Source organism: Oncorhynchus masou, unplaced genomic scaffold, assembly GCF_036934945.1.
Source record: "Oncorhynchus masou masou isolate Uvic2021 unplaced genomic scaffold, UVic_Omas_1.1 unplaced_scaffold_857, whole genome shotgun sequence".
Taxonomy (NCBI): domain Eukaryota; kingdom Metazoa; phylum Chordata; class Actinopteri; order Salmoniformes; family Salmonidae; genus Oncorhynchus; species Oncorhynchus masou.
Genome location: NW_027015029.1, coordinates 130735 through 158721, shown reverse-complemented (window position 1 = coordinate 158721; position 27987 = coordinate 130735). Strand labels below are relative to the sequence as shown.

Sequence of the window (27987 nt, the reverse complement as noted above, 5' to 3'; positions counted from 1 at the left end):
GCCCCCAGCTAAGATACAATAGTCAGTGTGATGGTCTCTGTGCTCTGTTCTGTTACATGGCCCCCAGCTAAGATACAATAGTCAGTGTGATGTTCTCTGTTCTGTTACAAGGCCCCCAGCTAAGATACAATAGTCAGTGTGCTGGTCTCTGTTCTCTGTTCTGTTACATGGCCCCCAGCTAAGATACAATAGTCAGTTTGATGTTCTGTTACATGGCCCCCAGCTAAGATACAATAGTCAGTGTGATGGTCTCTGTTCTGTTAAATGGCCCCCAGCTAAGATACAATAGTCAGTGTGCTGGTCTCTGTGCTCTGTTCTGTTACATGGCCCCCAGCTAAGATACAATAGTCAGTGTGCTGGTCTCTGTGCTCTGTTCTGTTACATGGCCCCCAGCTAAGATACAATAGTCAGTGTGCTGGTCTCTGTGCTCTGTTCTGTTACATGGCCCCCCAGCTAAGATACAATAGAATGTGTGATGTTCTCTGTTCTGTTACATGGCCCCCCAGCTAAGATACAATAGAATGTGTGATGTTCTCTGTTCTGTTACATGGCCCCCCAGCTAAGATACAATAGTCAGTGTGATGGTCTCTGTTTTCTGTTCTGTTACATGGCCCCCCAGCTAAGATACAATAGTCAGTGTGATGGTCTCTGTTCTCTGTTCTGTTACATGGCCCCCCAGCTAAGATACAATAGTCAGTGTGCTGGTCTCTGTTCTGTTACATGGCCCCCCAGCTAATGGCCCCCCAGCTAAGATACAATAGTCAGTGTGCTGGTCTCTGTTCTGTTACATGGCCCCCAGCTAAGATACAATAGTCAGTGTGATGTTCTCTGTTCTGTTACAAGGCCCCCCAGCTAAGATACAATAGTCAGTGTGATGTTCTCTGTTCTGTTACATGCCCCCCCAGCTAAGATACAATAGTCAGTGTGATGTTCTCTTTTCTCTGTTCTGTTACATGGCCCCCAGCTAAGATACAATAGTCAGTGTGATGTTCTCTGTTCTGTTACATGGCCCCCCAGCTAAGATACAATAGTCAGTGTGATGGTCTCTGTGCTCTGTTCTGTTACATGGCCCCCCAGCTAAGATACAATAGTCAGTGTGATGTTCTCTGTTCTGTTACAAGGCCCCCCAGCTAAGATACAATAGTCAGTGTGCTGGTCTCTGTTCTCTGTTCTGTTACATGGCCCCCCAGCTAAGATACAATAGTCAGTTTGATGTTCTGTTACATGGCCCCCCAGCTAAGATACAATAGTCAGTGTGATGGTCTCTGTTCTGTTAAATGGCCCCCCAGCTAAGATACAATAGTCAGTGTGCTGGTCTCTGTGCTCTGTTCTGTTACATGGCCCCCCAGCTAAGATACAATAGTCAGTGTGCTGGTCTCTGTGCTCTGTTCTGTTACATGGCCCCCAGCTAAGATACAATAGTCAGTGTGCTGGTCTCTGTTCTCTGTTCTGTTACATGGCCCCCAGCTAAGATACAATAGTCAGTGTGATGTTCTCTGTTCTGTTACATGGCCCCCAGCTAAGATACAATAGTCAGTGTGATGTTCTCTGTTCTGTTACATGGCCCCCAGCTAAGATACAATAGTCAGTGTGATGGTCTCTGTTCTCTGTTCTGTTACATGGCCCCCAGCTAAGATACAATAGTCAGTGTGCTGGTCTCTGTGCTCTGTTCTGTTACATGGCCCCCAGCTAAGATACAATAGTCAGTGTGCTGGTCTCTGTTCTCTGTTCTGTTACATGGCCCCCAGCTAAGATACAATAGTCAGTGTGATGGTCTCTGTTCTCTGTTCTGTTACAAGGCCCCCAGCTAAGATACAATAGTCAGTGTGATGTTCTCTGTTCTGTTACATGGCCCCCAGCTAAGATACAATAGTCAGTGTGATGTTCTCTGTTCTGTTACATGGCCCCCAGCTAAGATACAATAGTCAGTGTGATGTTCTCTGTTCTGTTACATGGCCCCCAGCTAAGATACAATAGTCAGTGTGCTGGTCTCTGTTCTCTGTTCTGTTACATGGCCCCCAGCTAAGATACAATAGAATGTGTGATGTTCTCTGTTCTGTTACATGGCCCCCAGCTAAGATACAATAGAATGTGTGATGTTCTCTGTTCTGTTACATGGCCCCCAGCTAAGATACAATAGAATGTGTGATGTTCTCTGTTCTGTTACATGGCCCCCAGCTAAGATACAATAGTCAGTGTGATGTTCTCTGTTCTGTTACATGGCCCCCCAGCTAAGATACAATAGAATGTGTGATGTTCTCTGTTCTGTTACATGGCCCCCCAGCTAAGATACAATAGAATGTGTGATGTTCTCTGTTCTGTTACAAGGCCCCCAGCTAAGATACAATAGAATGTGTGATGTTCTCTGTTCTGTTACATGGCCCCCCAGCTAAGATACAATAGAATGTGTGATGTTCTCTGTTCTGTTACATGGCCCCCCAGCTAAGATATAATAGAATGTGTGATGTTCTCTGTTCTGTTACAAGGCCCCCCAGCTAAGATACAATAGAATGTGTGATGTTCTCTGTTCTGTTACATGGCCCCCCAGCTAAGATACAATAGAATGTGTGATGTTCTCTGTTCTGTTACATGGCCCCCCAGCTAAGATATAATAGAATGTGTGATTGGCAGGCAGCGATGTGCTTCCTCCATCACAGACACTGTTATCTGCCTCTCTCCTGTCGTATTCACTGAACAATATACCTTATCCTTTCACCCCACTCCCTCCCTCACCCCCTGTCCTCCCTCCACCCCTCTGACTCCCCACCCCTCTGCCCACTCCCCCTGCCTCCCTCCCTCCCCCTGCCTCCCCACCCCACTGCCTCCCTCCCCCTTGCCTCCCCCTCCCCCTGCCTCCCCTGCCTTCCCTCCCCTCTCCCTCCCTCACCCCCTGTCCTCCCTCCACCCCTCTGCCTCCCCACCCCTCTGCCTCCCCACCCCTCTGCCTCCCTCACTCTTGCCCTCCATACACCCCTCTGCCCCCCCTCCCTGCCTCCCCTCCCCCTGCCCTCCCTCACTCTTGCCCTCCATACACCCCTCTGCCCCCCCTCCCTGCCTCCCTCCCCCTGCCCTCCCTCACTCTTGCCCTCCATACACCCCTCTGCCCCCCTCCCTGCCTCCCTCCCCCTCCTGTCCTCCCTCCACCCCTCCTCCTCCCCTCCCTCCTGCCTCCCTCACCCCCTGTCCTCCCTCCACCCCTCTGCCTCCCCACCCCTCTGCCCACCCCCTCCCTGCCTCCCTCACCCCCTGCCCTCCCTCCACCCCCTCCTCCTCCCCTCCCTCTGCCCCCTCCCCTGCCTCCCTCCCCCTGCCCTCCCTCCACCCCTCCTCCTCCCCTCCCTCCTACCGTCCTCCATATTCAACCTGTCCTCCTCTCTCTCTCTTCGCCCGGCTGTCATTGCATCACAACAACTTGTGTCAGGGAACAAATGGAGGGAGAGAGGTCAGACAGACAGACAGAGCTGAGACTGAAGGCTGGAGCTAAATCTGGTCGTTATTGGAGTGTCTCTTATGCTCTGTTGGTGGAAGCTCTATTTTAGGGCCACTTAGAGAAAACCCACAAGCCCATCCACTGAGCATTACCCTGTGAAGACCACAAGCCCATCCACTGAGCATTACCCTGTCAACACCACTGAGCATTACCCTGTCAACACCACAAGCCCATCCACTGAGCATTACCCTGTCAACACCACAAGCCTGTACACTGAGCATTACCCTGTCAACACCACAAGCCCATCCACTGAGCATTACCCTGTCAACACCACAAGCCCATCCACTGAGCATTACCCTGTCAACACCACAAGCCCATCCACTGAGCATTACCCTGTCAACACCACAAAACCATACACCGAGCATTACCCTGTCAACACCACAAGCCCATCCACTGAGCATTACCCTGTCAACACCACAAAACCATACACCGAGCATTACCCTGTCAACACCACAAGCCCATACTCTGAGCATTACTCTGTCAACACCACACGCCCATCCACTGAGCATTACTCTGTCAACACCACGAGCCCATACTCTGAGCATTACCCTGTCAACACCACAAGCCCATCCACTGAGCATTACCCTGTCAACACCACACGCCCATACTCTGAGCATTACCCTGTGAAGACCACAAGCCCATCCACTGAGCATTACCCTGTCAACACCACGAGCCCATCCACTGAGCATTACCCTGTCAACACCACGAGCCCGTAAACTGAGCATTACCCTGTCAACACCACAAGCCTGTACACTGAGCATTACCCTGTCAAGACCACAAGTCCGTACACTGAGCATTACCCTGTCAAGACCACGAGTCCGTACACTGAGCATTACCATGTCAAGACCACAAGCCCATCCACTGAGCATTACCCTGTCAACACCACGAGCCCATCCACTGAGCATTACCCTGTCAACACCACAAGCCCATACTCAGATATGGGCCACATATTATCATGATTCATATTCATGATTGTAGTAACTCAAGCTGGCCTTGACTTTACCCTGTAAATCTACATCCATTAAATGCTGTAGGGGAAACAGCTCTTCCAATGTTAGTAGGGTTTCAGAGGTGGTTCTCTCTCCCAGAGGGGGAGGAGAGGAGAGAGGAGAGAGGAGGGGAGAGGAGAGGAGAGAGGAGGGGAGAGGAGGGGAGGGGAGGGGAGGGGAGAGGAGAGGAGATGAGAGGGGTGGAGGTGAGATGAGATGAGAGGAGAGGAAAGGAGAGGAGAGGGGAGAGGAAGGGAAGGGAGGGGAGGGGAGAGGAGAGGGAGAGGAGGGGGAGGGGGATGAGATGAGATGAGAGGAGAGGAGATGAGATGAGATGAGATGAGAGGAGAGGAGAGGAGAGGAGAGGAGAGGGTAGGGGAAAGGAGAGGAGATGAGATGAGAGGAGAGGAGAGGAGAGAGGAGGGGAGGGGAAAGGAGATGAGAGGAGAGGAGAGGAGAGGAGAGGAGAGGAGAGGAGAGGAGAGGAGAGGAGAGGAGAGTGTTCGGGCACTACGGTGCTGTTATGGCTGGCTGGCTGATGTAAGAGTTGTGAAAACACCAGTAAGACCCACAGACAGTCATCGTCAGGTCTGTCTCTCATGGACCATAGGAGACAGAGACCGGGTGGTCCAGCTGTCCTCCATGGCTCTACTGTTACCATGGTAATGTGATGTCTTTATTGATCATGATCCTGTCTTCTGTTTCATCCCTCCCTCCCTCCCTCCCTCCCTCCAGTGGGATGCGATAACAGAGATGGATGAACAGAACCGACCTATCCATACCTTCCAGGTGTGTCATGTGATGGAGCCCAACCAGAACAACTGGCTACAGTCCAATTGGATCCAGCGCCATGAAGCACAGAAGGTAATATATAATAATATTACAGTATAATAATAATATACAGTATAATACTAATAATAATATACAGTATAATACTAATAATAATATATAGTATAATACTAATAATAATATACAGTATAATACTAATAATAATATACAGTATAATACTAATAATAATATACAGTATAATACTACTAATAATATACAGTATAATACTAATAATAATATATAGTATAATACTAATAATAATATACAGTATAATACTACTAATAGTATATAGTATAATAATAATAATATACAGTATAATACTAATAATAGTATATAGTATAATACTAATAATAATATACAGTATAATACTAATAATATACAGTATAATACTAATAATAATATACAGTATAATACTAATAATAATATACAGTATAATACTACTAATAATATACAGTATAATACTAATAATAGTATATAGTATAATACTAATAATAATATACAGTATAATACTAATAATATACAGTATAATACTAATAATATACAGTATAATACTAATAATAATATACAGTATAATACTAATAATATACAGTATAATACTAATAATAATATACAGTATAATACTAATACTAATATATAGCATAATACTAATAATAATATACAGTATAATACTACTAATAATATACAGTATAATACTAATAATAATATATAGCATAATACTACTAATAATATATAGTATAATACTAATAATAATATATAGTATAATACTAATAATAATATATAGTATAATACTAATAATAATATATAGTATAATACTACTAATAATATAAGTATAATACTAATAATATACAGTATAATACTAATAATATACAGTATAATACTACTAATAGTATATAGTATAATACTAATAATATACAGTATAATACTAATAATAATATACAGTATAATACTAATAATATACAGTATAATACTAATAATATATAGTATAATACTAATAATAATATACAGTATAATACTAATAATATACAGTATAATACTAATATACAGTATAATACTAATAATATACAGTATAATACTAATAATAATATATAGTATAATACTAATACTAATATACAGTATAATACTAATAATATACAGTATAATACTAATACAAATATATAGTATAATACTAATAATATACAGTATAATACTAATAATAATATACAGTATAATACTAATAATAATATATAGTATAATACTAATAATAATATACAGTATAATACTAATAACAATATATAGTATAATACTACTAATAATATATAGTATAATACTAATAATATACAGTATTATGATAATAATATACAGTATAATACTAATAATAATATACAGTATTATAATAATAATATACAGTATTATGATAATAATATATAGTACAATACTAATAATAATATACAGTATTATGATAATAATATATAGTACAATACTAATAATAATATACAGTATTATGACAATAATATATAGTACAATACTAATAATAATATACGCCAGGCAGTACAGAAGGTAATATATAATAATGTAGTATAATATATAGTACAATACTAATAATAATATACGCCAGGCAGTACAGAAGGTAATATATAATAATGTAGTATAATATATAGTACAATACTAATAATAATATACGCCAGGCAGTACAGAAGGTAATATATAATAATGTAGTATAATATATAGTGCAATACTAATAATAATATACGCCAGGCAGTACAGAAGGTAATATATAATAATATACAGTATAATATATAGTACAATACTAATAATAATAATATACACCAGGCAGCGCAAAAGGTCATATATAATAATATACCGTATAATATATAGTTAATTGTAATAATTATATAATAATAATTATAATGTAATATATAACCCAGGTGTGTTGCAGGTAATAAAAGGTGTATGTCGTGTTCCCTTCAGGTGTACGTGGAGCTGCGCTTCACCCTGAGAGACTGTAACTCCATCCCTTGGGTGTCTGGTACCTGCAAGGAGACCTTTAACCTCTTCTACCTCCAGACAGAAGAGCCACACGCCGCCGCCACCCGCTTCAGACCCGCCGACTACGCCAAGGTCTAGTTTTAGAGAATCCTACTTGTTGACAAGGTGTTAATAATTTCATTAGATTGTTTTAAACTCTTCTTTGACTGAGAAAACGTTCTCATTTACAGCAACGACCTGTGGAATAGTTACAGGGGAGAGGAGGAGGGGGATGAATGAGCCAATTGGAAGCTGGGGATGATTAGGTGGCCATGGTTTGAGGGCCAGATAGGACATTTTAGCCAGGACACCGGGGTTAACACCCCTACTCTTGTGATAAATGCAATGGGATCTTTAATGACCAAATAGAGTCAGGACACCCGTTTAACGCCATGTACGAAGGATCCCACCTTACACAGGACAATGTCCCCAATCACTGCCCTGGGGATTTGGGATCTCCTTAGACCAGAGGGAAGAGTGTCCCCTACAGGCCCTCCAACACCACTCCCACCAGCACCTGGTCTCCCATTCAGGGACTGACCAGGACCAACCCTGCTTAGCTTCAGAGGCAAGCCAGCAGTGGTATGCAGGGTGGTATGCTGCTGACCAGGACCAACCCTGCTTAGCTTCAGAGCCAAGCCAGCGGTGGGATGCTGCTGGCTAATTTTCACTTATTGGACTTTTTGACTCATCATATATTGACATAGTGTTCTTCTCTTTCACATACCTTATTTACCTGTTATTATCTGTGTGACAGACAAAGGCAAAACAAAACCTGGTGTTCTTATTGGACTGTTTCATGACCTGGTGTTCTTATTGGACTGTTTCGTGACCTGGTGTTCTTATTGGACTGTTTCGTGACCTGGTGTTCTTATTGGACTGTTTCATGACCTGGTGTTCTTATTGGACTGTTTCATGACCTGGTGTTCTTATTGGACTGTTTCATGACCTGGTGTTCTTATTGGACTGTTTCATGACCTGGTGTTCTTATTGGACTGTTTCATGACCTGGTGTTCTTATTGGACTGTTTCATGACCTGGTGTTCTTATTGGACTGTTTCATGACCTGGTGTTCTTATTGGACTGTTTCATGACCTGGTGTTCTTATTGGACTGTTTCATGACCTGGTGTTCTTATTGGACGCTTTCATGACCTGGTGTTCTTATTGGACTGTTTCATGACCTGGTGTTCTTATTGGACTGTTTTCATGATCTGGTGTTCTTATTGGACTGTTTTCATGACCTGGTGTTCTTATTGGACTGTTTCATGACCTGGTGTTCTTATTGGACTGTTTCATGACCTGGTGTTCTTATTGGACGCTTTCATGACCTGGTGTTCTTATTGTACTGTTTCATGACCTGGTGTTCTTATTGGACTGTTTCATGACCTGGTGTTCTTATTGGACTGTTTCATGACCTGGTGTTCTTATTGGACTGTTTCATGACCTGGTGTTCTTATTGGACTGTTTTCATGACCTGGTGTTCTTATTGGACTGTTTTCATGACCTGGTGTTCTTATTGGACTGTTTCATGACCTGGTGTTCTTATTGGACTGTTTCATGACCTGGTGTTCTTATTGGACTGTTTCATGACCTGGTGTTCTTATTGGACTGTTTCATGACCTGGTGTTCTTATTGGACTGTTTTCATGACCTGGTGTTCTTATTGGACTGTTTTCATGACCTGGTGTTCTTATTGGACTGCTTTCATGACCTGGTGTTCTTATTGGACTGTTTCATGACCTGGTGTTCTTATTGGACTGTTATATGACCTGGTGTTCTTATTGGACTGTTTCATGACCTGGTGTTCCTATTGGACTGTTTCATGACCTGGTGTTCTTATTGGACTGTTTTCATGACCTGGTGTTCTTATTGGACTGCTTTCATGACCTGGTGTTCTTATTGGACTGTTTCATGACCTGGTGTTCTTATTGGACTGTTTCATGACCTGGTGTTCTTATTGGACTGTTTCATGACCTGGTGTTCTTATTGGACTGTTTCATGACCTGGTGTTCTTATTGGACTGTTTCATGACCTGGTGTTCTTATTGGACTGTTATATGACCTGGTGTTCTTATTGGACTGTTTCATGACCTGGTGTTCTTATTGGACTGTTTCATGACCTGGTGTTCTTATTGGACTGTTTCATGACCTGGTGTTCTTATTGGACTGTTTCATGACCTGGTGTTCTTATTGGACTGTTTTCATGACCTGGTGTTCTTATTGGACTGTTTCATGACCTGGTGTTCTTATTGGACTGTTTCATGACCTGGTGTTCTTATTGGACTGTTTCATGACCTGGTGTTCTTATTGGACTGTTTTCATGACCTGGTGTTCTTATTGGACTGTTTTCATGACCTGGTGTTCTTATTGGACTGTTTCATGACCTGGTGTTCTTATTGGACTGTTTCATGACCTGGTGTTCTTATTGGACTGTTTCATGACCTGGTGTTCTTATTGGACTGTTTCATGACCTGGTGTTCCTATTGGACTGTCTCATGACCTGGTGTTCTTATTAGTCTGTTTCTATAGCTGTTGTTACTGTTACTGAGTTATTTCATAACTGTTACTTTTAAAGAGGAGAGTTATTTCATAGTTGTTGTTACTGTTAAAGAGGAGAGTTATTTCATAGTTGTTGTTACTGGTCAAGAGGAGATATATTTTAGCATTTAATGGTGCTGTGACACTACTACCCAGATGCATATGATGAAAAACATATTGGATATGATTTGATTTGAAGGTGGACACAATTGCTGCCGATGAGAGCTTCACACAGACGGACCTGGGCGACCGCGTTCTGCGCCTCAACACGGAGGTGAGTTTGGTTGAATATTATATTCATTACGTTCTTATACTCCAGTGCTCTTTTGTCTTTTTGTTTTCTTTCGCAATATTTATTTTAAAAAATATATATATTTTCATTCGAATTTCAGGGCAGAACTACAGATTTTTACCTTATCAGCTCAAGGATTCGATCTAGCAACCTTTCGCAAGGCTACCTGCCTCCTCTACACTCTAACCACTAGACTACCAGCCTCCTCTACACTCTAACCACTAGGCTACCTGTCGCCTCTACACTCTAACCACTAGACTACCAGCTGACTCTACACTCTAACCACTAGGCTACCTGCCGCCTCTACACTCTAACCACTAGGCTACCTGCCGCCTTCACACTCTAACCACTAGGCTACCTGCCTCCTCTACACTCTAACCACTAGGCTACCTGCCTCCTCTACACTCTAACCACTAGGCTACCTGCCTCCTCTACACTCTAACCACTAGGCTACCCTGCCTCCTCTACACTCTAACCACTAGGCTACCTGCCTCCTCTACACTCTAACCACTAGGCTACCTGCCTCCTCTACACTCTAACCACTAGGCTACCTGCCTCCTCTACACTCTAACCACTAGGCTACCTGCCTCCTCTACACTCTAACAACCAGGCTACCTGCCTCCTCTACACTCTAACCACCAGGCTACCTGCCTCCTCTACACTCTAACCACTAGGCTGGACTCTTAGGGTAGAGGCCTGGGAGTCATGTTGAATCTATAATAATATATATGGACTCTTAGGGTAGAGGCCTGGGAGTCATGTTGAATCTATAATAATATATATAGACTCTTAGGGTAGAGGCCTGGGAGTCATGTTGAATCTATAATAATATATATGGACTCTTAGGGTAGAGGCCTGGGAGTCATGTTGAATCTATAATAATATATATGGACTCTTAGGGTAGAGGCCTGGGAGCCATGTTGAATCTATAATAATATATATGGACTCTTAGGGTAGAGGCCTGGGAGTCATGTTGAATCTATAATAATATTTATGGACTCTTAGGGTAGAGGCCTGGGAGCCATGTTGAATCTATAATAATATTTATGGACTCTTAGGGTAGAGGCCTGGGAGTCATGTTGAATCTATAATAATATTTATGGACTCTTAGGGTAGAGGCCTGGGAGCCATGTTGAATCTATAATAATATTTATGGACTCTTAGGGTAGAGGCCTGGGAGCCATGTTGAATCTATAATAATATATATGGACTCTTAGGGTAGAGGCCTGGGAGTCATGTTGAATCTATAATAATATATATATAGACTCTTAGGGTAGAGGCCTGGGAGTCATGTTGAATCTATAATAATATATATATAGACTCTTAGGGTCGAGGCCTGGGAGTCATGTTGAATCTATAATATATATAGACTCTTAGGGTAGAGGCCTGGGAGTCATGTTGAATCTATAATAATATATATATAGACTCTTAGGGTCGAGGCCTGGGAGTCATGTTGAATCTATAATAATATATATATAGACTCTTAGGGTAGAGGCCTGGGAGTCATGTTGAATCTATAATAATATATATATAGACTCTTAGGGTAGAGGCCTGGGAGTCATGTTGAATCTATAATAATATATATATAGACTCTTAGGGTCGAGGCCTGGGAGTCATGTTGAATCTATAATATATATAGACTCTTAGGGTAGAGGCCTGGGAGTCATGTTGAATCTATAATATATATAGACTCTTAGGGTAGAGGCCTGGGAGTCATGTTGAATCTATAATAATATATATGGACTCTTAGGGTAGAGGCCTGGGAGCCATGTTGAATCTATAATAATATATATGGACTCTTAGTGTAGAGGCCTCGACACACGTCTTTAAGGAGCCATGTTGAATCTATAATAATATATATGGACTCTTAGGGTAGAGGCCTGGGAGCCATGTTGAATCTATAATAATATATATGGACTCTTAGGGTAGAGGCCTGGGAGTCATGTTGAATCTATAATAATATATATATAGACTCTTAGGGTAGAGGCCTGGGAGCCATGTTGAATCTATAATAATATATATAGACTCTTAGGGTAGAGGCCTGGGAGCCATGTTGAATCTATAATATATATATAGACTCTTAGGGTAGAGGCCTGGGAGTCATGTTGAATCTATAATAATATATATGGACTCTTAGGGTAGAGGCCTGGGAGTCATGTTGAATCTATAATAATATATATGGACTCTTAGGGTAGAGGCCTGGGAGTCATGTTGAATCTATAATAATATATATGGACTCTTAGGGTAGAGGCCTGGGAGTCATGTTGAATCTATAATAATATATATGGACTCTTAGGGTCGAGGCCTGGGAGCCATGTTGAATCTATAATATATATATATAGACTCTTAGGATCGAGGCCTGGGAGTCATGTTGAATCTATAATAATATATATGGACTCTTAGGGTAGAGGCCTGGGAGTCATGTTGAATCTATAATATATATATATAGACTCTTAGGATCGAGGCCTGGGAGTCATGTTGAATCTATAATAATATATATGGACTCTTAGGGTCGAGGCCTGGGAGTCATGTTGAATCTATAATATATATATATAGACTCTTAGGATCGAGGCCTGGGAGTCATGTTGAATCTATAATAATATATATGGACTCTTAGGGTAGAGGCCTGGGAGTCATGTTGAATCTATAATAATATATATGGACTCTTAGGGTAGAGGCCTGGGAGCCATGTTGAATCTATAATAATATATATGGACTCTTAGGGTCGAGGCCTGGGAGTCATGTTGAATCTATAATAATATATATGGACTCTTAGGGTAGAGGCCTGGGAGTCATGTTGAATCTATAATAATATATATGGACTCTTAGGGTAGAGGCCTGGGAGTCATGTTGAATCTATAATAATATATATGGACTCTTAGGGTCGAGGCCTGGGAGTCATGTTGAATCTATAATAATATATATGGACTCTTAGGGTAGAGGCCTGGGAGTCATGTTGAATCTATAATAATATATATGGACTCTTAGGGTAGAGGCCTGGGAACCATGTTGAATCTATAATAATATATATGGACTCTTAGGGTAGAGGCCTGGGAGTCATGTTGAATCTATAATAATATATATGGACTCTTAGGGTAGAGGCCTGGGAGTCATGTTGAATCTATAATAATATATATATATAGACTCTTAGGGTAGAGGCCTGGGAGCCATGTTGAATCTATAATAATATATATATAGACTCTTAGGGTAGAGGCCTGGGAGCCATGTTTAATCTATAATATATATATATATAGACTCTTAGGGTAGAGGCCTGGGAGCCATGTTGAATCTATAATATATATATATGGACTCTTAGGGTAGAGGCCTGGGAGTCATGTTGAATCTATAATAATATATATATAGACTCTTAGGGTAGAGGCCTGGGAGTCATGTTGAATCTATAATAATATATATGGACTCTTAGGGTAGAGGCCTGGGAGTCATGTTGAATCTATAATAATATATATGGACTCTTAGGGTAGAGGCCTGGGAGTCATGTTGAATCTATAATAATATATATGGACTCTTAGGGTAGAGGCCTGGGAGCCATGTTGAATCTATAATAATATATATGGACTCTTAGGGTAGAGGCCTGGGAGTCATGTTGAATCTATAATAATATATATGGACTCTTAGGGTAGAGGCCTGGGAGCCATGTTGAATCTATAATAATATATATGGACTCTTAGGGTAGAGGCCTGGGAGTCATGTTGAATCTATAATAATATATATGGACTCTTAGGGTAGAGGCCTGGGAGCCATGTTGAATCTATAATAATATATATATGGACTCTTAGGGTCGAGGCCTGGGAGTCATGTTGAATCTATAATAATATATATGGACTCTTATGGTCGAGGCCTGGGAGCCATGTTGAATCTATAATAATATATATATAGACTCTTAGGGTAGAGGCCTGGGAGCCATGTTGAATCTATAATAATATATATGGACTCTTAGGGTCGAGGCCTGGGAGCCATGTTGAATCTATAATAATATATATGGACTCTTATGGTCGAGGCCTGGGAGCCATGTTGAATCTATAATAATATATATGGACTCTTAGGGTAGAGGCCTGGGAGTCATGTTGAATCTATAATAATATATATGGACTCTTAGGGTCGAGGCCTGGGAGTCATGTTGAATCTATAATAATATATATGGACTCTTAGGGTAGAGGCCTGGGAGCCATGTTGAATCTATAATAATATATATATAGACTCTTAGGGTAGAGGCCTGGGAGTCATGTTGAATCTATAATAATATATAGACTCTTAGGGTAGAGGCCTGGGAGTCATGATGAATCTATAATAATATATATGGACTCTTATGGTAGAGGCCTGGGAGCCATGTTGAATCTATAATAATATATATATAGACTCTTAGGGTAGAAGCCTGGGAGCCATGTTGAATCTATAATATATATATATACTCTTAGGGTAGAGGCCTGGGAGCCATGTTGAATCTATAATAATATATATGGACTCTTAGGGTAGAGGCCTGGGAGTCATGTTGAATCTATAATAATATATATGGACTCTTAGGGTAGAGGCCTGGGAGTCATGTTGAATCTATAATAATATATATGGACTCTTAGGGTAGAGGCCTGGGAGTCATGTTGAATCTATAATAATATATATGGACTCTTAGGGTAGAGGCCTGGGAGTCATGTTGAATCTATAATAATATATTTGGACTCTTAGGGTAGAGGCCTGGGAGCCATGTTGAATCTATAATAATATATATGGACTCTTAGGGTAGAGGCCTGGGAGTCATGTTGAATCTATAATAATATATATATAGACTCTTAGGGTAGAGGCCTGGGAGCCATGTTGAATCTATAATAATATATATGGACTCTTAGGGTCGAGGCCTGGGAGCCATGTTGAATCTATAATAATATATATGGACTCTTAGGGTCGAGGCCTGGGAGTCATGTTGAATCTATAATAATATATATAGACTCTTAGGGTAGAGGCCTGGGAGTCATGTTGAATCTATAATAATGTATATGGACTCTTAGGGTCGAGGCCTGGGAGTCATGTTGAATCTATAATAATATATATGGACTCTTAGGGTAGAGGCCTGGGAGTCATGTTCAATCTATAATAATATATATGGACTCTTAGGGTAGAGGCCTGGGAGTCATGTTGAATCTATAATAATGTATATGGACTCTTAGGGTAGAGGCCTGGGAGTCATGTTGAATCTATAATAATATATATGGACTCTTAGGGTAGAGGCCTGGGAGTCATGTTCAATCTATAATAATATATATGGACTCTTAGGGTAGAGGCCTGGGAGTCATGTTGAATCTATAATAATATATATGGACTCTTAGGGTAGAGGCCTGGGAGTCATTTTGAATCTATAATAATATATATAGACTCTTAGGGTAGAGGCCTGGGAGTCATGTTGAATCTATAATAATATATATATAGACTCTTAGGGTAGAGGCCTGGGAGTCATGTTGAATCTATAATAATATATATATAGACTCTTAGGGTAGAGGCCTGGGAGTCATGTTGAATCTATAATATATATATATGGACTCTTAGGGTAGAGGCCTGGGAGTCATTTTGAATCTATAATAATATATATGGACTCTTAGGGTAGAGGCCTGGGAGCCATGTTGAATCTATAATATATATATATATGGACTCTTAGGGTCGAGGCCTGGGAGTCATGTTGAATCTATAATAATATATATATAGACTCTTAGGTAGAGGCCTGGGAGTCATGTTGAATCTATAATAATATATATGGACTCTTAGGGTAGAGGCCTGGGAGCCATGTTGAATCTATAATAATATATATATAGACTCTTAGGGTAGAGGCCTGGGAGTCATGTTGAATCTATAATAATATATATGGACTCTTAGGGTAGAGGCCTGGGAGTCATGTTGAATCTATAATAATATATATGGACTCTTAGGGTAGAGGCCTGGGAGTCATGTTGAATCTATAATAATATATATGGTCTCTTAGGGTAGAGGCCTGGGAGCCATGTTGAATCTATAATAATATATATGGACTCTTAGTGTAGAGGCCTGGGAGCCATGTTGAATCTATAATAATATATATATAGACTCTTAGGGTAGAGGCCTGGGAGTCATGTTGAATCTATAATAATATATATGGACTCTTAGGGTAGAGGCCTGGGAGTCATGTTGAATCTATAATAATATATATGGACTCTTAGGGTAGAGGCCTGGGAGTCATGTTGAATCTATAATAATATATATATGGACTCTTAGGGTAGAGGCCTGGGAGCCATGTTGAATCTATAATAATATATATGGTCTCTTAGGGTAGAGGCCTGGGAGTCATGTTGAATCTATAATAATATATATGGACTCTTAGGGTCGAGGCCTGGGAGCCATGTTGAATCTATAATAATATATATGGACTCTTAGGGTAGAGGCCTGGGAGTCATGTTGAATCTATAATAATATATATGGACTCTTAGGGTAGAGGCCTGGGAGCCATGTTGAATCTATAATAATATATATGGACTCTTAGGGTAGAGGCCTGGGAGCCATGTTGAATCTATAATAATATATATGGACTCTTAGGGTAGAGGCCTGGGTGCCATGTTGAATCTATAATAATATATATGGACTCTTAGGGTCGAGGCCTGGGAGTCATGTTGAATCTATAATAATATATATAGACTCTTAGGGTAGAGGCCTGGGAGTCATGTTGAATCTATAATAATATATATGGACTCTTAGGGTCGAGGCCTGGGAGTCATGTTGAATCTATAATAATATATATGGACTCTTAGGGTAGAGGCCTGGGAGTCATGTTGAATCTATAATAATATATATGGACTCTTAGGGTAGAGGCCTGGGAGTCATGTTGAATCTATAATAATATATATATAGACTCTTAGGGTAGAGGCCTGGGAGTCATGTTGAATCTATAATAATATATATGGACTCTTAGGGTAGAGGCCTGGGAGTCATGTTGAATCTATAATAATATATATATAGACTCTTAGGGTAGAGGCCTGGGAGTCATGTTGAATCTATAATAATATATATGGACTCTTAGGGTAGAGGCCTGGGAGTCATGTTGAATCTATAATAATATATATGGACTCTTAGGGTAGAGGCCTGGGAGTCATGTTGAATCTATAATAATATATATATAGACTCTTAGGGTAGAGGCCTGGGAGTCATGTTGAATCTATAATAATATATATGGACTCTTAGGGTAGAGGCCTGGGAGTCATGTTGAATCTATAATAATATATATGGACTCTTAGGGTAGAGGCCTGGGAGCCATGTTGAATCTATAATATATATATGGACTCTTAGGGTAGAGGCCTGGGAGCCATGTTGAATCTATAATAATATATATGGACTCTTAGGGTAGAGGCCTGGGAGCCATGTTGAATCTATAATAATATATATGGTCTCTTAGGGTAGAGGCCTGGGAGCCATGTTGAATCTATAATATATATATGGACTCTTAGGGTAGAGGCCTTGGAGCCATGTTGAATCTATAATAATATATGGACTCTTAGGGTAGAGGCCTGGGAGCCATGTTGAATCTATAATAATATATATGGACTCTTAGGGTCGAGGCCTCGACACACGTCTTTAAGGAGCCATGTTGAATCTGCCTGTGCCTGCCGTCATAATAGATGCTGTTTGAGAGGAGAGGTCATTTCATTGTGTAGCCTCCGCTCTACTGTAAGCCTGTGACAAATAAAAACGTTCCTTTGATTTGAGGTCAGAGAGGTCGGCCCCGTGACCCAGAAGGGCTTCTACCTGGCGTTCCAGGATGTGGGGGCGTGTATCGCTCTGGTCTCCGTCAAGGTGTTCTACAAGGTATTGTGATGTATTTATTTATTATATCTGTCTGTCTGTCTGTCTGTCTGTCTGTCTGTGTCTCTGTCCTGTCTGTCTGTCTGTCTGTCTGTCTGTCTGTCTGCCTGTCTGCCTTGTCTGTCTGTCTGTCTGTCTGTCTGTCTGTCTGTCTTGTCTGTCTGTCTGTCTGTCTGTCTGTCTGTCTGTCTTGTCTGTCTGTCTGTCTGTCTGTCTGTCTGTCTTGTCTGTCTTGTCTGTCTTGTCTGTCTGCCTTGTCTGTCTGTCTGTCTGTCTGTCTGTCTGTCTTGTCTGTCTTGTCTGTCTGTCTGTCTGTCTGTCTTGTCTGTCTTGTCTGTCTGTCTGTCTGTCTGTCTGTCTGTCTGTCTGTCTTGTCTGTCTTGTCTGTCTGTCTGTCTGTCTGTCTGTACTATGTACAGTGTCTTGTGAAAGTATTCACCCCCCTTGGCTTTTTTTCCTATTTTGTATCTCTGGAAGACTGAAACAGGTTTCCCTCGAGATTTTCCCTGTATTTAGCGCCATCCATTATTCCTTCAATTCTGACCAGTTTCCCTGCCAATGAAAAACTTTCCCACAGCATGATGCTGCCACCACCATGCTTCACTGTGGGGATGATGTTCTCGGGGTGATAAGAGGTGTTGGGTTTGCTCCAGACTTAGCGTTTTCCTTGATGGTCAAAAAGCTGACCAGAGTACCTTCTTCCATATGTTTGAGGAGTCTCCCACATGCCTTTTGGTGAACACCAAACATGTTTGCTTATTTTTTTCTTTAAGCAATGGCTTTTTTCTGGCCATTCTTCCATAAAGCCCAGCTCTGTGGAGTGTACGGCTTAAAGTGGTCCTAAGGACAGATACTCCAATCTCCTCTGTGGAGCTTTGCAGCTCCTTCAGGGTTATCTTTGGTCTCTTTGTTTCCTCTCTGATTAATGCCCTCCTTGCCTGGTCTGTGAGTTTTGGTGGGCGGCCCTCTCTTGGCAGGTTTGTTGTGGTGCCATATTCTTTCCATTTTTAATAATGGATTTAATGGTGCTCTGTGGGATGTTCAAAGTTTCTGATATATTTTTTTAACCTAACCCTGATCTGTACTTCTCCACAACTTTGTCCATGACCTGTTTGGAGAGCTCCTTGGTCTTCATGGTGCCGCTTGCTTAGTGGTGTTGCAGACTCTGGGGCCTTTCAGAACAGGTGTATATATACTGAGATCATGTGACACTTAGATTACACACAGGTGGACTTTATTTAACTAATTATGTGGCTTCTGGAGGTAATTGGTTCTTATTTAGGGGCTTCATAGAAAAGGGGGTGAATACATATGCACACACCACTTTTCATTTATTTATTTTTTGAATTTTTTTCAAACAAGTGTTGTTTTTTTCACCAATTTGGACTATTTTGTGTTTGTCCATCACATAAATCCAAATAAAAATCCATTTAAATGACAGGTTGTAATGAAACAAAAACTCCAAGGGGGATGAATACTTTTACAAGGCCCTGTACTGACTTTCTATCTCTCCCTTATCGAAGCGCTGTCCATCCACTCTGAGGAACCTGGCAACGTTCCCAGACACGGTACCAAGGGTCGACTCCTCCTCGCTGGTGGAGGTGCGGGGAGCGTGCGTGGAGAACGCAGAGGAGAGGGATACGCCCAAACTGTACTGTGGGGCGGACGGGGACTGGCTGGTTCCTCTGGGGCGATGCGTCTGTAGTCTGGGACATGAGGAGATTGACGGATTCTGCCAGGGTGAGTTGTGGCTAACATTGCTCCCTGGGCACAGATATCAGTTCAATGTCTAGTTTTGATTTCAATTTGGTTGATTTGTCAAAATATGTGAATTCAACCAAACAATTAACCAAATTCAATTCAAATCAACCAAACAATTCACCAAATTCAATTCAAATCAACCAAACAATTCACCCAATTCAAATCAACCAAACAATTCACCAAATTCAATTCAAATCAACCAAACAATTCACCAAATTCAATTCAAATTAACCAAACAATTCACCAAATTCAATTCAAATCAACCAAACAATTCACCAAATTCAAATCAACCAAACAATTCACCAAATTCAATTCAAATCAACCAAACAATTCCCCACGTCATTGGATTTAGGTTAGACGTTGGGTGACAAAAATACGAAATTGCAAATCCAATCTGTTTTACACATTGACTCAACATCATCACGTGGAATTATTTTGCTGAAGTGACATGGAAACAACGTTGATCAAACCAGTTTTTGCCCAGTGGGTTCATAGTGTTTATATTGCTGTGTGCTTATTCGGGCTGACCCCAATTAGTCGACTGGTCGATTTTTTTGGCCAATAGGCTGTTGGTCTATGTTTTGGGGTCGAGCAGTAGCAAATATATATATATTATTTATGGCACATGAGACTCCTGTCTTATTCGCGCTCATTTTAGTGAACTAATCCATTGAGGGGCGAGACTAATCCATTGTGAAGGCCGAGACTAATCCAATGTGAAAGACGAGACTAATCCATTGTGAAGGCCGAGACTAATCCATTGTGAAGGCCGAGACTAATCCAATGTGAAGGCCGAGACTAATCCATTGTGAAGGACGAGACTAATCCATTGTGAAGGACGAGACTAATCCATTGTGAAGGACGAGACTAATCCATTGTGAAGGCCGAGACTAATCCATTGTGAAGACCGAGACTAAACCATTGTGAAGGCCGAGACTAATCCAATGTGAAGGCCGAGACTAATCCAATGTGAAGGCCGAGACTAATCCATTGTGAAGGCCGAGACTAATCCATTGTGAAGGCCGAGACTAATCCATTGTGAAGGCCGAGACTAATCCATTGTGAAGGCCGGGACTAATCCAATGTGAAGGCCGAGACTAATCCATTGTGAAGGCCGAGACTAATCCATTGTGAAGGCCGAGACTAATCCATTGTCAGGGCCGAGACTAATCCATTGTGAAGGCCGAGACTAATCCAATGTGAAGGTCGAGACTAATCCAATGTGAAGGTCGAGACTAATCCAATGTGAAGGTCGAGACTAATCCAATGTGAAGGCCGAGACTAATCCATTGTGAAGGCCGAGACTAATCCATTGTGAAGGCCGAGACTAATCCATTGTGAAGGCCGAGACTAATCCATTGTGAAGGCCGAGACTAATCCATTGTCAGGGCCGAGACTAATCCATTGTCAGGGCCGAGACTAATCCATTGTCAGGGCCGAGACTAATCCATTGTCAGGGCCGCTGGGGAGAGTGGCTAAATTGCACAATGTATGTCTCTCTCCCGCCAATTTGTGCACATTCATTGTTTAATGACTTCATTGTGTGAGTTGTTTGCTTTTGATTGTTAGTGTCTATCATTAATTCATTACATTTATCACCAGTATTAATTACCGTTAATTTAATTAATCATCTATAATCTATTCTGACTGTCGGACTGGAGATGTTGTTTTCAGAGCACAAACCCGTGAGAAACACGTTTTGGTGTTAAACCATTCCATTTTCGAGTTTTGCAAAATTTAGTAATAGTCAATTTTCTGAGCAGGCCTATAGTCTACCTTATAGTCTACACTGTAGTCTACCTTATATTCTACCCTATAGTCTATAGTCTACCCTATAGTCTATAGTCTACCCTGTAGTCTATAGTTTATCCTTTAGACTACCCTATAGTCTACCCTATAGTCTACCCTATAGTCTATAGTCTACCCTATAGTCTACCCTATATTCTACCCTATAGTCTATAGTCTACCCTATAGTCTATAGTCTACCCTGTAGTCTATAGTCTATCCTTTAGACTACCCTATAGTCTACCCTATAGTCTATAGTCTATCCTTTAGACTACCCTATAGTCTACCCTATAGTCTACCCTATAGTCTACCCTATAGTCTACCCTATAGTCTACCCTATAGTCTACCCTATAGTCTACCCTATAGTCTACCCTATAGTCTATAGTCTACCCTATAGTATACCCTATAGTCTACTCTATTGTCTACCCTATTGTCTACCCTATAGTCTACCCTATAGTCTATCGTCTACCCTATAGTCTACCCTATAGTCTACTCTATAGTCTACCCTATTATCTACCCAATTATCTACGCTATAGTCACCCTATAGTCTATAGTCTAGCCTATAGTCTACCCTATAGTCTATTTTTCTACCCTATAGTCTACACTGTAGTCTACCCTATATTCTACCCTATAGTCTATAGTCTACCCTATAGTCTATAGTCTACCCTATAGTCTACCCTATATTATACCCTATAGTCTATAGTCTACCCTATAGTCTATAGTCTACCCTGTAGTCTATAGTCTACCCTGTAGTCTATAGTCTATCCTTTAGACTACCCTATAGTCTACCCTATAGTCTACCCTATAGTCTACCCTATAGTCTACCCTATAGTCTACCCTATAGTCTACCCTATAGTCTATAGTCTACCCTATAGTCTACCCTATAGTCTAGCCTATAGTCTACCCTAAAGTCTATTTTTCTACCCTATAGTCTACCCTATAGTCTACCCTATAGTCTACCCATTAGTCTACCCATTAGTCTACCCATTAGTCTACCCTATAGTCTACCCTATTGTCTACCCTATAGTCTACCCTATAGTCTATAGTCTACCCTATTGTCTACCCTATAGTCTACCCTATAGTCTACTCTATAGTCTAGCCTATAGTCTACCCTATAGTCTATTTTTCTACCCTATAGTCTACCCTATAGTCTACCCTATAGTCTACCCTATAGTCTACCCTATTGTCTACTCTATAGTCTACTCTATAGTCTACCTTATAGTCTACCCTATAGGCTACTCTATAGTCTACCCTATAGTCTATAGTCTACCCTATAGTCTACTCTACAGTCTACCCTATAGTCTACCCTATAGTCTACTCTGTATACCCTATAGTCTATAGTCTACCCTATAGTCTACCCTATAGTCTATAGTCTACCCTATAGTCTACCCTATAGTATATAGTCTACCCTATAGTCTACTCTATAGTCTACCCTATACTCTACTCTATAGTCTATCGTCTACCCTATAGTCTACCCTATAGTCTACTCTATAGTCTACCCAATTATCTACGCTATAGTCACCCTATAGTCTATAGTCTAGCCTATAGTCTATTTTTCTACCCTATAGTCTACACTGTAGTCTACCCTATATTCTACCCTATAGTCTATAGTCTACCCTATAGTCTACCCTATATTATACCCTATAGTCTATAGTCTACCCTTTAGTCTATAGTCTACCCTGTAGTCTATAGTCTATCCTTTAGACTACCCTATAGTCTACCCTATAGTCTACCCTATAGTCTATAGTCTACCCTATAGTCTACCCTATAGTCTACCCTATAGTCTACCCTATAGTCTACTCTATAGTCTACCCTATAGTCTATCGTCTACCCTATAGTCTACCCTATAGTCTACCCTATAGTCTACCCTATAGTCTACTCTATAGTCTACCCAATTATCTACGCTATAGTCACCCTATAGTCTATAGTCTAGCCTATAGTCTACCCTATAGTCTATTTTCCAACCCTATAGTCTACACTGTAGTCTACCCTATATTCTACCCTATAGTCTATAGTCTACCCTATAGTCTATAGTCTACCCTATAGTCTACCCTATATTATACCCTATAGTCTATAGTCTACCCTTTAGTCTATAGTCTACCCTGTAGTCTATAGTCTATCCTTTAGACTACCCTATAGTCTACCCTATAGTCTACCCTATAGTCTATAGTCTACCCTATAGTCTACCCTATAGTCTACCCTATAGTCTACCCTATAGTCTACTCTATAGTCTAGCCTATAGTCTACCCTAAAGTCTATTTTTCTACCCTATAGTCTACCCTATAGTCTACCCATTAGTCTACCCATTAGTCTACCCATTAGTCTACCCTATAGTCTACCCTATTGTCTACCCTATAGTCTACCCTATAGTCTATAGTCTACCCTATTGTCTACCCTATAGTCTACCCTATAGTCTACTCTATAGTCTAGCCTATAGTCTACCCTATAGTCTATTTTTCTACCCTATAGTCTACCCTATAGTCTATGCTATAGTCTACCCTATAGTCTACCCTATAGTCTACCCTATTGTCTACTCTATAGTCTACTCTATAGTCTACCTTATAGTCTACCCTATAGGCTACTCTATAGTCTACCCTATAGTCTACCCTATAGTCTATAGTCTACCCTATAGTCTACTTTACAGTCTACCCTATAGTCTACCCTATAGTCTACTCTGTATACCCTATAGTCTATAGTCTACCCTATAGTCTACCCTATAGTCTATAGTCTACCCTATAGTCTACCCTATAGTATATAGTCTACCCTATAGTCTACTCTATAGTCTACCCTATACTCTACTCTATAGTCTACCCTATAGTCTACGCTATAGTCTACCCTATAGTCTATAGTCTATCGTATAGTCTACCGTATAGTCTACCGTATAGTCTACCCTGTAGTCTACCCATAAGTCTACCCTGTAGTCTACCCTATAGTCTGTAGTCTACCCTGTAGTCTACCCTATAGTCTGTAGTCTACCCTGTAGTCTACCCTGTAGTCTACCCTATAGTCTGTAGTCTACCGTATAGTCAACCCTGTAGTCTATGCTATATTCTACCCTATAGTCTATAGTCTACCCTGTAGTCTACCCTATAGTCTACCCTGTAGTCTACCCTATAGTCTACCCTGTAGTCTACCCTATAGTCTGTAGTCTACCGTATAGTCAACCCTGTAGTCTATGCTATATTCTACCCTATAGTCTATAGTCTACCCTGTAGTCTACCCTATAGTCTACCCTGTAGTCTACCCTATAGTCTACCCTGTAGTCTGTAGGCATCTAATTGCGCCCCCCAGTAATAAACTGTGGAGCATCAGTAATGTTTTCTCCACCTCAAACAGCAAGTGAACAAAGTCTGTTTTTACATCCATTGAGAATGACAATAGTTCCTCAACGTATCTGAAAAAAAAACTATCTTTCCAGCTCTCTCTCTCCCTTTCATTAACCACTCAGCGTGAAGGGGATAAAGTTCATGCTCTGATCCAGTGGAACAGTCCTAAAATAAGCTGATTATTACTGATTATCCCTTGTGTAAATAGCCTACAGCTGTTTCTGTCCCGAGCTCACTGGTGCAGGAGGGCCCAGAATATTTTAAACAATGTTGCAATTTTGCTAGCTCTCCAAGTTAATAGTTGATACAATGTTTCTAGTTCCTTGCAGACAGGCCATGTGTAGACAGTGTGATTTATAGGATAGTTATTTTTAATCAGGTTAGTAGTTGATACAATGTTTCTAGTTCCTTGCAGACAGGCCATGTGTAGACAATGTGATTTATAGGATAGTTATTTTTAATCAGGTTAATAGTTGATACAATGTTTCTAGTTCCTTGCAGACAGGCCATGTGTAGACAATGTGATTTATAGGATAGTTATTTTTAATCAGGTTAATAGTTGATACAATGTTTCTAGTTCCTTGCAGACAGGCCATGTGTAGACAGTGTGATTTATAGGATAGTTATTTTTAATCAGGTTAATAGTTGATACAATGTTTCTAGTTCCTTGCAGACAGGCCATGTGTAGACAGTGTGATTTATAGGATAGTTATTTTAATCAGGTTAATAGTTGATACAATGTTTCTAGTTCCTTGCAGACAGGCCATGTGTAGACAGTGTGATTTATAGGATAGTTATTTTTAATCAGGTTAATAGTTGATACAATGTTTCTAGTTCCTTGCAGACAGGCCATGTGTAGACAGTGTGATTTATAGGATAGTTATTTTTAATCAGGTTAATAGTTGATACAATGTTTCTAGTTCCTTGCAGACAGGCCATGTGTAGACAATGTGATTTATAGGATAGTTGCAGTATGTTTATCAGATTAGTAGTTGATACAATGTTTCTAGTTCCTTGCAGACAGGCCATGTGTAGACAGTGTGATTTATAGGATAGTTATTTTTAATCAGGTTAATAGTTGATACAATGTTTCTAGTTCCTTGCAGACAGGCCATGTGTAGACAATGTGATTTATAGGATAGTTATTTTTAATCAGATTAGTAGTTGATACAATGTTTCTAGTTCCTTGCAGACAGGCCATGTGTAGACAATGTGATTTATAGGATAGTTATTTTTAATCAGGTTAATAGTTGATACAATGTTTCTAGTTCCTTGCAGACAGGCCATGTGTAGACAGTGTGATTTATAGGATAGTTATTTTTAATCAGGTTAATAGTTGATACAATGTTTCTAGTTCATTGCAGACAGGCCATGTGTAGACAATGTGATTTATAGGATAGTTATTTTTAATCAGATTAGTAGTTGATACAATGTTTCTAGTTCCTTGCAGACAGGCCATGTGTAGACAATGTGATTTATAGGATAGTTATTTTTAATCAGGTTAATAGTTGATACAATGTTTATAGTTCCTTGCAGACAGGCCATGTGTAGACAATGTGATTTATAGGATAGTTATTTTTAATCAGATTAGTAGTTGATACAATGTTTCTAGTTCCTTGCAGACAGGCCATGTGTAGACAATGTGATTTATAGGATAGTTATTTTTAATCAGGTTAATAGTTGATACAATGTTTCTAGTTCCTTGCAGACAGGCCATGTGTAGACAATGTGATTTATAGGATAGTTATTTTTAATCAGGTTAATAGTTGATACAATGTTTCTAGTTCCTTGCAGACAGGCCATGTGTAGACAATGTGATTTATAGGATAGTTATTTTTAATCAGGTTAATAGTTGATACAATGTTTCTAGTTCCTTGCAGACAGGCCATGTGTAGACAGTGTGATTTATAGGATAGTTATTTTTAATCAGGTTATTTTCTCGCTGTGGGCTGGTTTTTATTTGTTGGTTTCATGTCGGCTGTTTTTACAAAGTTGGTAATGGGAAGAGAAGTTACTTTTCAGGTTTGTATCATTTTCATTTAGATATAATGTTGATTAACCACATGACAATGATTTTGAGATACGAAGACGTTATTATAAATGAAATGATACCTGTTCCATGTGAAAGCCACAACTGTCACTCAGAGCGGTAGAAATGGTAAAGATAAATTGGCGTTACCACATGAGAAAAGTTGCCGACCCCTCATGTAGCCTTTTACTACCGGCAACTTCTGGAGAATAACGGCAGAATCTGAGACAGTCAGCAGGAGAGGGAGGCGGATGGGAGGGTCAGGTTGAGTTTTTCTTCTTCTGGTGATCTAGATCTCTGGCTCCCTCTTGAGGCATTTGTGTCTTATTTCATCAAACAGTGGGCTTAAAGCATCAGACAAGCTCGATGCATCAAGTTGATTTTATTAAAACACATTGGCTGTGTCTGTATATTGGAAAATGTGACCAACCACATGGATTTGGTCTCATGTAGCAACATTTGAAATTATGTTTTTTTTTTACATTAGATAAAAGTAGAGACTTAAAGCTAGAAAATGGTACATCGTACACTGCAGTTGAGGAACAATGAGAAAGTCATTCTGCTTTGAAAGTTGATAAACTTGTAACCCCACTTTTGAGAAAATGGCCTGTGAATGTGTTGGTACACCAAGTGGAGAGCTCTTCTTGTCTCCGCCCCCTATTCTGCATCGTTCACACCCTCTTAAGCCTTAGCCCCACCCATCTATTTAAGGATTCGCAGTGTAGTAAAAAAACAAAAGATTTCAAGACTAAAAGTGGTGAACGTAGTAGAAAAGGGTAGAAGTAAAAATACACTTCTTCTAGTCAGCCTGTATCCTAAATACACTTCTTCTAGTCGGCCTGTATCCTAAATACACTTCTTCTAGTCAGCCTGTATCCTAAATACACTTCTTCTAGTCGGCTTGTATCCTAAATACACTTCTTCTAGTCTGCCTGTATCCTAAATACACTTCTTCTAGTCAGCCTGTATCCTAAATACACTTCTTCTAGTCTGCCTGTATCCTAAATACACTTCTTCTAGTCTGCCTGTATCCTAAATACACTTCTTCTAGTTGGCCTGTATCCTAAATACACTTATTCTAGTCGGCCTGTATCCTAAATACACTTCTTCTAGT

The 27987-nt window shown here is 40.4% G+C and overlaps 1 pseudogene; it reads left to right on the top strand.

The window, feature by feature from the left end:
• Window positions 1-5220: 5220 nt before the first annotated feature.
• LOC135537853 (ephrin type-A receptor 6-like) overlaps window positions 5221-27987 on the top strand; it is a 152667-nt pseudogene continuing 129900 nt past the window's right edge.